Genomic DNA, 13241 nt, shown 5'->3' with positions numbered 1-13241 from the left:
GAAAAAAATTTTTCGACTGAGATATGGTTTCCGTAAGTTCATTGTCTGTAATTGCTGAAGACCAAAAAGTAGTATTCTGTACTACTTTTGACGAAGCATATCTCAGCAACAAATTAACATAAAGAAGTATTTTTTTTTTTTTTTTTTTTGTCTACTAGATAATTGTGCGTAGTTTGCGTTGTCAGAAAATTACTCCCATGTCTTGTATACAGTGTGTCCAAAAATTGTGGCAACTTTAGAAAAAATTTCGAAAATTACGCGATTTCGGAATTTTTTCCGTAATAATATATATTTGTTGTAGAGTAGGCATGACTAGGTTCTTTAACGCAAAAATACTTTAAAGAGGTTGTGACTGTTATTTTAGCAGTAACAACAACAAAATGTTGGTCTTTTTTGCAAAGTCCGCCATATTTGGACGCCATTTTCTTAGAAAACGTATTTTCAAAAAATATAATTTTTCAGTATAAATGAGCTATGTATGTGTTCTAAAGGCTCACCAAGTCTTATGTGCTCCGAAAAATTGTGTTCACGAGGCAAGTCGCGGGATATTGAAATTTGACGGAAGATGATGATGCGGTCACCGATAATTCATTTCTCACCTTTCCTAAGTTCGCAGAACATGTGCTGATATATTAGTTACCATGTTTAATCTCGTCCCTTCCTCCTCCTCCTCCTCGAGCTCCTTCATGGCTAAGCGGTTATCGTACGCGCCTATGGGGAGATCTGGTTTCGATTCCCGGCGGGAGCTCATGTAGTTCGGATTCCACGTTAATCAGTAGGTCCACGTTTCATATAGCTTCGGTGCTGAACGGGCGCTAAACTCAAAATCAATAAATCCTCCTCCTCCTTCTCTTCCTAATAATAATAATAATAATATGGTAACAAATTGCTATTTCCAGTAGGAGGAAGAGGTAGAGAGTTCTTATCCAGGAGGCCACGTATTCGAACCCAAGTTTCCAACTCTACATATTTTCCAATTATCGTTATCTACACCAGTCGAATGCCGGGATGATACCTTGAAACTGTCCTATGCTGAAAGGTCATAAATAAAATAATAACAATAATAATAATAATAATGACGATAACGATTATTATTATACTGCGTGATCAAGTCGGTAACGCGCTTGCTTTCAGTGCGAGCAGTGCCGGGTTGGATTCCCGGGTGCTCAAAAATTTCGGTGTTGACCCTGCATCGTAAGGTCAACTGGGCAGCTATCTGAGTAGAAAGGTAGCGGACTCTGGTTTGGAAAGCCAGGTTATACAACCGTGGAAACCGAGGCGGGGACCACGTCTCACCCATGCGAAAAGCTGTCTGGCCGGTTTAAGGTCTTCAGGGCTTCGTGCTATGAAGTTATTATTGTTGTTACTATATTCCAAGTGCTCATACCGTGTGCGTGGGTTTTCTCGGGGTTCTCCCGTTTCCTCCCACTTTCTTCATTCCACCATTTCATTCATTACTCATCATCACCGTCTCCTTTAGCCTAACCGGCATAACCGTGGGACGTAAAACTCAAAGATTTCATTTTTCCAAGTGCTCATTCACTTGTCATCGTAATTTTTGTAGTGCTTTCGAATGTTAACTGAATACGTTCTTAAGGTTCGCATTTTGAAGAACGTGTGTTTTCGACTATACGGGCTCTTAAAATTTAAACTAAGACTGGAATTTTCATTAATTTACGTGATCGTGAGAACATATTGTAAACATGTACAGTGTGGCTAGGACACAGCATGTACACAAAGTTGTTGACATAGTGCTTTGTAGAATTATGATTTCAGTTTTTCTCGTGTATATGATTGTGTAATTTTCAGTTCTTCGTGGTTAATAGTTTTATCGAGGAAGAATTTACAGGTAAATCTTGAAAAGAAATATATTTGGACGTTCTTGGCCTTCTGGAAGTGACTGAATAGCTTGTATACTTTCACAAATATATGTATTTAGACAATCGTTTTTAAGCCGTTAACCGGTCCTATTTTTATCATAACTCTTCATAATGAGCACGTTTACAGGATACCGTGTAAAGTGTGCGGACTATGCAAAACGGCACAAAAAAAGTGATTTATCAACCAAAGTCAAGAAAATTTCGTTCTGTTGGCGAGTTAGGACTGGTTAGTGTAATTCAACGCTGTCATCCTCCTTATTTCGGAAGCTGATACTTTGTGTTCGCGGTATGTTGAGTATTATCTATGTGCAAGAGAAAACCTTCCCGAACCATCCACACCAAATATGCAGCCTAGTACTCTCACGGCAATGTCACCTGGTACTGATGAGCAGAGGTATGGAGATCCTGCAGGTCTCACACATCCTTTAAATTTGGCCGCACGAGTAATGGAAATAGACACTAGTCCCCTTGTGCCAACGATAAGTCTCAAAGGTCACCAACGAATGTCATGCGTCAAAAAAAAAAAAATTCGTGAACTTTCTCAAGAATTTTAAAATGTTGTAGCGAAAACAGTAAGTTCAGTGTACGACGTCGACCTTACACCAACTAAAACCACACCAATCAGTCCCGTTAAGTGTTCTGCATGTGTAGCATGGGAAGGAAATATCAATAAACGCTTTAGCGCAACATCTTACAATGAAAAGGTACGATTGGCTACGATAATACCAACTTCCATTTCCAGGTCAAAATCACTAGAGTTTTTCCCTTTCGTGACAAAATACTTAATTGATAAGTCAAGAACAGTAATAAAAAACAAAGGAATTTACAGAAATCCTGACCCATACTGTGGCCATCCAATTGATGAGAACACAGTTGAAAGAGCTTTGAAGTATTATCTATTTGACGAATTTGACTGCTCCCGTCAAAGCCCAAACAAAAGCGATGTTGTCACTGTAGTAGAAGATAGTATTAAGACAAACAAAGTTAAGCGATACCTAACACGGTCAATTAAGGAAATATATAAAGTCTTTAGAAGAGAAATCCAGAATTGAAAATGAGCCACTCAAAATTTTATAGCCTGCGGCCGAAATGGGTTATACTCCAACCATATAGAGACTTTTGCTTTAAATAATCTGAAAAAAAAAAAAAAAAAAACTAGTAAAGAAGTGTTCCAGGAGCTCTTTTCACTTGTGGTATGCTCAATTGACAGTCAAGGTTGCAAGCTACAAGAATGTGCCGATTGCCCTCATATAGAAGGAATACACATAGCTTCTTTGGAATTGGAAGAATACCTAATAGAAGAGGTTTCTTATGCAGTTTGGGAAAACAATGATCTTATAACGAAAACCGTCTCTCTGCAAAGTTTCGTCGCGTACATTGGTGCAGTCACAGTTCTGCAAGTTCTTGTGCATAGGGAAGTGAAGGAAATTCAAAGGAAAGCTGTAGCTACTGAAAAACTTAAGGTGCGTGACGATGGTAGTTATTTAGTAATGCACGTTGATTTTGCAGGAAATCGGTCTCTAATACTGCCTGAGGAAATACAAAGTTACTATTGGCAATCCAATCAAATCTCAATTTTCACCTCAGTTACATACATTGGCAATGAAACCCGATCCTACGCTGTTGTTAGAGATGATAAAGTACATGACACTGTCCATGCTATATACGCTATGAAAAAAATTGAGGATCACGTTAAATTGGCAAGACAAGCAGAAATAATGAAGTTGACAATTGAGTCCGATGGAGCAGCTAGCCCACTTCAAGAACCTATTTCAGTTTCAGGAACTGAGAAATCACTCGTATAAATTTAAACAATGGCTTTTCACGGCAGCTGGACATGGAAAAGGACCGTTTGATGGCATTGGGGGACTTGTAAAACATTTTGCTACACATCACAATCTCAGCAAAAGCGCTACTGAAGTGATCAAGAATGCACAAGATTTTGCCTTAACTGTGCAAGATTATGTACACTCATGTCCAAAATGATTGTCGCATATCTATAACTGTCTTCTTGTAAGAATATAATTTGATAATTTTGCAGAGTACTTTTAATACTGATACTATGTGTATAATCGGGAAATGTGTATTTGTGGTAAATTTCATAGGAAAACAATTATAAATACGAAAATTAGAATGAGTAAAACAAAATGTTGCTAAATGGCCAAGAAAGTTTTATACTCGTTTTGTTGTTCTTATTTATTTGCTCTTTGGACATGAAATTTGCCACATACATGTCTTTGCCGATTATACACATACTAACATTATAAGAAATACCGGGCGAATTCGTTATCAAATTATATTCCTACAACAACATATTTATAGACATGCGACAATAATTTTGGACATGCGTGTACCTTTGATTAAAATTATATTAATACGGAGTTCGGATGTGGAAGATTTTCGAAAACAGAAAATGTCGGCTTGCTAAAAGGTTCGTCCTATTATAAGTATTCACAGATGTTATCGTTGCTTTCCCAGGACGACAAAATGTACTTATCTCGTACAATCAATCATGATCTTCACGAACCAGGGAACATTGGGTCAAAGTATGTTGGGATGTCTTTGTGCAGTTAAATGATATTAAGTCTGGTTGCTTTGTTACTTGTCTTTATGACAATGAATGGTGGGTGGCAGAAGTTTAACGGTAAACCATGAGTTTCGTGATGTAACTGTCATGTTTGTTACCGCATGGGCCTTGTGGAGGTTATAGATTTCCCGCTGAGCATATGAAGGAAGAAAATACATGTTGTATCCCACTAACAAACATTTTAAAAGTCGTTAATACACCTGTACCGGTAGGCAGCATAGGAAGGTCACACAAAATAACTGTTTTTGATACCGAGGAAACCATACGTCCCTTTTCAGGGAGGACATACTAGTGGTAAGTATTTATATTTGCATATAAACGTTTGTGAGCATGCTAGCATATTATTCCATTATACACAAATTGTTCCATTGCGTTATTACTGGATGGGTAACATAGATTTCGACTGTACAGCAGTGTTCATAGTCGATCTCATTTTGCGAATCAATGTTGTCCTTTTCTGTTTTTCAATCAATATAATTTAACGATGGTAACTAATGTACTGTATCAGCGCATGTTCTGCGAACTTCGCAAAGGTGAGAAATGAATTATCGGCGACCGAAGCATCTTCTTCCGTCAAATTTCAATATCCCGCGACTTGCCTCGTGAACACAATTTTTTCGGAGGAAACTTTTACCCATAAAATCTAAACCAGTGCGTGGTCGAACATAAGACTTGGTGAGCCTTTAGAACACATACATAACTCATTTATACTGAAAAATTATATTTTTTGAAAATACGTTTTCTAAGGAAATGGCATCCAAATATGGCGTACTTTGCGAAAACGACCAACTTTTCGTTGTTGTTACTACTAAAATAAGTCACAACCTCTTTAAAGTATTTTTGCGTTAAAGAGCCTAGCCACGCCTACTCAAAGTTGTAAACAACAAATACATATTGTTACGGAAAAGAGGGAAAAAATCCCGAAATCGTGTAATTTTCGAAATTTTTTCTAAAGTTGCCACAATTTTTGGACACCCTGTATACAAGACATGGGAATAACCTTCTGACATCACAAACTACACACAATTAGGCAAAAAAGAATTACTTCTTTATGTTGATTTGTTGCTGAGATGTGCTTCGTCAAAAGTAGTACAAGATACTACTTTATGGTCTTCAGCAATTACCGACAATGAACTGGAGGAGGTAATATCTCAGTAGAAGAATTTTTTTTCTAGAAAATATTAAAATACAGGTTTCTTAATTTTCCACAAGGAACTCACAAAAATATGAATACCAAAATCCATTACTTCACCGGTACGTTTTTTACTTGACCTGCCTGAATTGAGATGGAACGCGTCAACACTAGTAAATGTGGAACAGATGTTCGAATAATCAAAAGGCATGAGTTTGTCGTATTGGCGAGTCAAAACTTGATCTTTCGCTTCCTGAGCAAATTCTCTATTACTAAACTTACCACCGGCATCACCAGCTTAGTGTCTTTAATGCTTTATTTCCAATGTTCTGGCTTCAGATATCTTCTGGCAATTTGCAGAGGCAAGCTAGTACGGTAAATATTTGAGAATTACGGTTTTGGTGGTTAAATTTACCCGTGTAAATTCTAAAAATACTATAGTTGGTTCTATAGACACATGTTTTTATTAGAGTAGCTGGGATACATGTTTATATTATTTCGATTTGTAATATTTAACGGTGGTTCAAATCTAAGAGATTCATGATCTCCCATCTGAGAGTTCTAGCGGGTAGGGCTCACGTTTTTAATCTTGTATTAGCTCTGGGAGATAGTGAGTTTCTCAGCCTGTGTTCAAGCGCATGGAAGATTTATTCCCTTAGGAAATAATTATAGACTGACTTACAGAGTTTCAAAGTCTCACTTTGAAACTTAATAGGCGTATGTTCTCGTTTAAAACGAAAATTTTTGTTTGAATATTGTGACCAGGGTTGGCTGGTTTAAACCTGTTTAAACATAAACGAAAAGTGCGAATCATGTGAACTTCATGGTGATGTTTCAATATATGAAACCATCTACATTAGTTTTATCTACTTTTCACCTTTTAATCAAGGCACCCCATGTTCAATTCTCGGTCGAACCATAACCCTTCTTTCAACTGTAAACAGCGGTTCGGATGTCACTTTAAGCGAAAGTCGTCTTCTTGATAACCTTGGTATTACATAAGGATGTTAAGCCTAAACATACGAAACTCAATCAAATTGTATATTTCTGCTTGCCTTGAATGCCTGTTGTATTATAAAGAAATCAAGGGTGCTTAAATATATTGATAGAAATTGACAAAACTTATCGACTGGCTACGTAGCTTCCAACATTAGCTTGGATTGAACTTTGTTTTGATTTTATTCAATGATATCTACATACTAAATTAAAAAGTTAATACCTCAGTTTTAGCGTACTTATTTTGATACGTTGACCTTACAGTTTTACTTGCAAAGCAGTTTGCATTTAAAGTAGGAACGGGATTTTTCCGATTTAAGAAATTTACCGACAGGACTTCTTAAAGTTTATGTGACCCCTTCCAGTGCAACTCTGTTGTTGCATAACAACAAGGCGAAACAAACTTATTTCTGTCCATATGTAATATAAATACGAGGGAGGATCAAATGAAAACCTTAAAAGTGCAATAAATGTTAGAATGTAACAATGAAAAGGAAATCTTGCCTTTTATTTTTCAACGTAGTCCCCGTGACGTTCAATGCAAGTATTCCACCGTTTCGGAAGTGCATGGATACTTCGGTGGAAGAATTCTTTTGATCGAGATTGTAGCCACTCGTGCACCGCATTTTTCACCTCTTCATCACTATTGAAATGTTTGCCGCCCATCGGTTCTTTGAGTGGTCCAAACAAATGAGTCACTGGGGGCAAGGTCTGGTGAATAGGGTGGATGAATAGGACACTCAAATTTGATGTCATCGATAATCTCAACGGTCAAACGGGCAGTATGCGGTCGGGCGTTGTCATGCTGTAGGAGTACTCTTAAGAACAAAAATCCTCGCCGTTTACGCCTGACTACAGGGCGAAGAGAGTGAGCATGACCTTTCCTGCTGATGGTTGAGTGCGGATTTTTTTTTTTTTTTTTTTTTTTTTTTTTTTTTTTTTTTTTTTTTTTTTTTTTTTTTTTTGCGAAGAGCTATGCCGCCATTCCTTGCTCGCTTTCTTGGTTTCTGGTTGATGACAGTGAACCCAGGTCTCATCGCCTGTAACAATCCTGTCCAGAAATGCACCACCCTCGGCGTTGAAACGATGCAAAAGTTCTTCAGAAGCGTCGACGCGACGATCTTTCAATTCAGCAGTCAACTGACGTGGGACCCATCTTGCTGATACCTTATTGAAATGCAGAAAATTATGCACAATGTGTTGAGCTGAACCAAAGCTAATCTTCATTATTGTTGCGATTTCTTCCAGGGTAATACGCCTGTTGTCCTTTACAAGCTGTTTCACTAGCGCAATGTTGTCGGTCACTATGCGGTGAGCCTGTCCCGGTCTAGGAGCATTCTCCACAGAGGTTACGCCAATTTTAAACTTCCTACACCACTCATAAATTTGCTGCAGGGACAAACACGAATCACAATACTTTGCTGCCATCCTGCGATGAATTTAAATTGGTTTCACACCTTCACTACTCAAACACCGGATCACCGAACGCTGTTCTAATGCGGTGCATGTGGAGAGTGGGGCGGTCATCTTGAAACTGCTCCTGTGCTGGCGCTTGTTTGACTAGACTCTTCTGCCACCTACTGAAGAAAGAGAGTGCTGTTAGAAACAAAATTGCCAACTTTCAAAGCAATAGCACAACAATTGAAATTTATAATAAACTTTTAAGGTTTTCATTTCATCCTCCCTCGTACATGGAGCAAATTATTTAAACCAAAAATAGAAAAAAAAAAAAACTAGTTTAAACCAAGAAACCGTGTTTCTATTTTTTTAAAAGCAGCCATGGCTTTTGTCAACCCTGATTGTAACCCTCGGTATTCACTGGCGCCAAATTATAATAGATATAAGCCTCTAGTCCCTGAAAATCATGATTAATGAGCCCAACGAACATGAAAATCGCATCAACTGAGTTATTGTCTCTAGGTCGGGAGCTTTGATCTCGGTCGTTAATCGACAACTCAAAATGTAACTCATTAATACAATTTCACAGTTTAAGAAGTCTGACGCAAAGAGGCTTAAGCAATTTTCTCTCAAGAAGATTAAATATCTTTCACAATAGCGGTTTGAGTCAGTGAGATCGGGAAACTTGCACTCAATAAAAAGGAAGAAATTTTACTTTTGTTTGTAGACATTTGTTGATACCTCTTCTCACGAAGTTTGTAGTTACACAAGGCTTTTATAACCTGGAGTAAAGCACATGATACACATTCCTTTATGATCACATTTATTACTAAGACTTGTATTTTAGGTTTTCCTCACCATTAATGATTTTGCTTCAATAAATATTGTCAAGTTCTGCTTGTGCAGGAATAGGTATGGCAAATTACAGTCCGGGATAGTTTTTCCCGCTACCGGCTTTTATTACAAAGTTCACTATAAACAGTATATTACAAATCACTATAATGTAAATTCTCTATACTGGGTAAAGAGAGGTGATTCAAGTTCCGAACAGCCTAGGGAAGGATCTCTACAGAACTCCGAAGCAAGTTAGATGGAGTGGATTTAGGATCCCCAATGCTCCACGCAATCAGAAAAGGAGGTTAAAAGTTACAGAACTCCGAAGCAAGCTAGATGACTGAGATTAGATGAACGAACAAAGCTCCGAGCAAGCTGAGTGAGAAGAGAGGAAGCTTAGAGTTTCGAGGCAAACTAGAAGCTTTGGAATAGGTATCTCCTAGAGCTCCATGCAAGCTAGAGGAGGGGATGACCAGTCGCATTGATGCTTGTCGCCGAAATCCTCTGTTATATAGGTGCTTTAGTTGAGGCTGTGGCGCTGTTCTTCCTTCATCACATGACCAATAATGTTGTTCCTGTGTGTGCAGCTACAGTAATTTGTAGTAAGGCGCACATGGTTGATGTTAGTAAATATAAACACATGTTGGTTGTTCGTAAACACAACCATGTGGGATATTACAATATTTAATATCTAGCTTTCGCGGAGGTGGTTGGAAAAGTGCTAAGAAGATGCTCTTAAATATGATCAAATAAGCGATTCTAGACTAATCCCACAAAGCCGATGAACACTTCGGTATTTGATACAAGTTATTCTAACTCCAACTTATGACGACTTGTGTGTAGGTCAGTTAATGATCCGGAATAAGTATATTCTAATGTTTAATGATTCTCTAACGAATGCAATCATTTTAAAACATTTATGCTCAACATTCCTTTGAGTTTGACGAGAAATGTAATCATCGTAACAAAAGATGCTTCATAAGTGATTATTTTAACACGCACATCCAAATCTATTATATTATATTAAGAGGACAACCGAAACCTTGCTTCTACAGAAAGGTGGAAGCACTTCTTACACTGTCTTTGTTTCCTTCTTTCCTGATAACTTCAAATGCGGTCTTTTACGATTCGGGAAAGTCAGGTGTTGCCAGTGATTTTGCATTTTTTTTTTTATTTTTTTTTTTTTTTATATATATAACTACGACTCACTAAATATCAGCATAGTAATGTATGATGAATATAACAAACATAATCCATATAGTTTTAACAACACTGTGCTGCTTGTCAATCTACTGAATTTCTGAGACCTAATTTCCTACTGGTCTTTCATAATGTTTCCGACTCAGGTTCTTGAAAGGTGTTAATAAATCACTAAATATCTGTATACGATTGATGTAGAAATGGTTTAGTCCAAACACCGGTAATTGGCAATATTGATTTCTGGAGACAGGCTGTGTTTCGCCCACCTGGTGCAATGCAGAAATATAGCTTTATCTTAGTTTCTCCGTGGGGGCATGGTGACTCAGTGGTAGAGCGCTTTCTTGTGGTGCGTGAGGTCCGTGGTTCGATCTCCGACCAAGTATTGTGGACAGCATCGTGTCTCTATATACTCCCGTTCCCTCTCACCCATTCCACCAATTTTTCCATCATTCACTAGCCTTGATAATCGTCTGCCTTAGCCTAAAGGAGATAATCGTCAGACGTGATACTGTAATAATTCATTTCATTTTCTTCGTTTCTGCGAAGTAAAATCGATGTTGATTTCTCACGAGTTACTTTATATCAATCCCAGGTATTCATTTTAGAAAAAGTTAGTTTTCTGTGTAAAGACTAAAGCAGAAAATTCACTGTCTATATAGTTTTATGTTTTTTCAGTTTTTATGCCGAAAGGACATATTAGAAAATGAGTATTGACGTGTCGAATTGTACAATTGTACACTCTAGGACAAAATAACCTATGAAGCCGTCCGAACAGTTTGTATAATTGACACTCGATAATGAGGATAATCTCCATAAGAAACGAAAAGATTACGAACATGGGCCGTTCATTGAAAATAAATTTTGAATAATATTGGATTTTTTTTCCTGGAAATTATTACAAATTGACAACATTGTTCTCATAACTTGCTCATATGAACTGGTGGTACTGTTTCGATGAACTAGTATCAGTTTTACTTGAAAACAAAACTATCAATAAAGTACCTTATACTAAATTTTCGTAAATCCTTTCCTACTAGAACACTTCATTAGAACAAATCGAATGATAATTGCATTAAGGAAGTGTCATCACTGGAAATCTTTGATAGGAAATGTTCAAGGTGTATATACAGGGTGCCACAAAGTCCCGTTACCGCTGAAAATAAGTAACATAAACCACTAAAAGTACGTAAATAACTACACGGAAAGAACTGAATGACATGAACAATAATGCTTTCGAGAAGTTTTATTGAGACACGAAACATTAAATGTCCAAAGTATCAGTCTGTCGACCATCATTCTCATGACAAAGATTAATATGCCTCCAGGTTCTGTGCGACATTTTGCGGAGCATTTGCAGGGGTAACTTGAGTGAAAGCTTGTTCCACAGCTTCTGCCAGTTCGGCAGTGGTATCGTAATGGTTTCGTGCAATGATGCCCTTTATGAACCCTCATAGCGCATTATCACAGGTGGTTTCTCTCATACACCCAACCACTTGCAATAACACGTTCTTCAGTACTGTAACTGGAACTGTTGGCCATCGTTCACACAATCTGAAACAATGGAAAACATTACATTAGCATTTATAAAGGGGTAACGGGAAAAACTTACAGTAGCATTTATCTAGGGGTAACGGGAAAACATACATCAGCATTTATCAAGGAGTTACGGAACTTTGTGGTCACCCTGTATATACTTATATGTATATAAATGTGTCACTCATCAATATTAATAAAATTGAAACAAAAGTGATAAACATTCGATCGTGATTCCATTGTCATCAAAGTTACTATAATGCTAAAGAAGTAGTTTATAAATCTGGGTCCATGACATTTAGGCACAGACGTTTGGGCGCAAAACCTTTTATCCAAATAGGTTTATCTACCTACATATGTTATAATGTATTGCATTACTACAGCCTGGATGTTTAGACACTAAAATATGAAAATAGACACTGCAAATTTCGAATAACTTCCACAAATAATTTTTCAAAAACTAAAAATAACATCTTGAACACAGCAAAGTTTCTGAACATCATCCACAACTTGCCTCTACCAGTCGAAAAGAAATGGGAATGAACTGCAGCAAACTATTGGCTATCCGATCTCCGTACTACACGGCTTAGTTTTAAAAGAATATTTCCTTTTAATAAAGTAAGACATATGCAGTAAAGACATGTAATTTGTGTAAAAAGATGTACGTTTTTCTTTAATGTTTAGTTATTTTGAAGATGTATATATTCATAGACTATATATTCATACTGCACTGTGTACTTGATTTTTTGTCAGACGTTATTGAATTTATCTTAAAATATGTACAATACTGTACATATTTTCATTTCCTATAATAAATTATTAAAATGCATGGTACAAAACATAAGAAGTGTTTACTAAGTACTGGCCTGTACCAAAGTCAGAAGAAACGAATAAGAGCTAGTTCTGGAAAAAAAATGGTCTTTTTAATGCTATGGGTTGTTCAGGAAATACTATGTAAGTATTTATCGAATGTTTTTATGTTATTAGACCGGATAGTTTATACTCTATTGTATTAATAGAAGGCTGTTTCAAATTTCATAAAAACAGGCAGTTTAAAGGCACTAGCTATAAATTGAAATAGGAAGAATGGGCCAAATAAAATATACTGTAGACAGTCTGTGACACCCCAAAACAAATTTCTGTCCTTTATAATATATCTAATGTGAAGGGTCTATACGATTGGGCGGCATAAGAAAAACAGCGTTACTTCCACTAAGGACATGGAATCTGTATCAGAGTATGACACAGTTCTCAATGACGAGTTAAGAACGAACAACCACGTCGAAGCAGCTCATCGTAGACTGCTTCGCGCCGAAACGTCTCGCACCCAAACGTCCTGCGAATCTTAACTTAATCAAAGCTTCGATTCTTCTATCAACACAAGCCCCAAAGCAGAACAACAGGCGACAGTGCGACAATGTTGCAGAAAGAGAATGCGGGCTGCGGAAAGATTGGCTATCTCTAGACGAAAATTACTGCCTCCGAATGATGCGAGATGCTTGCTGAGCCATTGCACATTGCTTGGTAAAGCTGCCTTTGAGGTTATAGTGTGATTCTTATACTTAGAAAATGGCTACCTCAAGACGATTTGTGAAAGCTCTAATTAGCAATATTATGACTAACCGCCCTGCAGCCAGTGATTTTTCGTTTGACGAGATTGGCACAATTAATATGTTGGCTT

The 13241-nt window shown here is 37.3% G+C and overlaps 1 protein-coding gene across 1 annotated transcript in view; it reads left to right on the top strand.

Annotated features, from left to right (window-relative positions):
- The window catches only part of asp (microtubule assembly factor abnormal spindle), a 121068-nt gene that overhangs the window by 9571 nt on the left and 98256 nt on the right, over nt 1–13241 (top strand). The gene's annotated exons all lie outside the window — the stretch shown is intronic.

Source organism: Thermobia domestica, chromosome 17 (genome assembly GCF_964235325.1).
Source record: "Thermobia domestica chromosome 17, izTheDome1.hap1.1, whole genome shotgun sequence".
Classification (NCBI taxonomy): domain Eukaryota; kingdom Metazoa; phylum Arthropoda; class Insecta; order Zygentoma; family Lepismatidae; genus Thermobia; species Thermobia domestica.
Note: the sequence above shows the minus strand (reverse complement) of the source record. Positions and strands in the feature narration are given on the sequence as shown.